Here is a 722-nt window from a genome sequence, read left to right on the forward strand (position 1 = left end):
GCAGGCCCTATGACCTCCAACAGCTGCTTTGTGTCCAGTTCTCAGGGAAGTAGGAGCAGGGAGTCTGAGACACATATGATACACAGTTTGTGACATTATCCCTGTGTCACGGGAATGCACGACAAACCGGGCTCATGTAGAGTCAGACGAAGTGCAGGTAGGAAGCAAGTCCTCAGACAAATTGCTATTTGTTGGCACACTGCAGGGAAGGCTGTGGAAGAGGTCTCCTCCCTTGAGCCAGGCCCCCTGACTGACATGTCTTCAGCCTGTTTAGCAGCCAAGAGCAAGAACTGGCAGCCCACAGTCATCCTGAGCCCTGCCACCACGACCATACTCCTACTTGGCACAGCCCCAGACCAAGGAGCAAGCACCAGCCCAGGGAGCTGCTTTGCTCCCTCAGCTGTCATGAGAGCCCAAGCTGGAGGGAAGGGCTGAAAAGGGTGGGTCTGCCATAGGCTCCCTGGGGCTTGTGATGATACAGCTGAACTTCACCAACCACTCTGATCCCCAAAACGCCTCCCCCTCTATAAACGAGGAGGATGGATAGCCACCTCCCTGCTCCCTTGGTCCCCCTCTTGCCTTCCCCCCAGAGGTGACCTTCAGCAGGGAGGCAGCGTGCCCCCAGGGCCAGAGCCAGGGGGAAGGGGCGGAGCGTCACGCCGAGCCCCTAATGCCTGGCAGCCCCCTCCGGCTGCTCGGCCCACGCTGAGGCCCGGCCGGCA

This window comes from Chaetura pelagica, unplaced genomic scaffold, assembly GCF_000747805.2.
Source record: "Chaetura pelagica isolate M959 unplaced genomic scaffold, ChaPel_1.0 scaffold317, whole genome shotgun sequence".
Lineage (NCBI taxonomy): Eukaryota > Metazoa > Chordata > Aves > Apodiformes > Apodidae > Chaetura > Chaetura pelagica.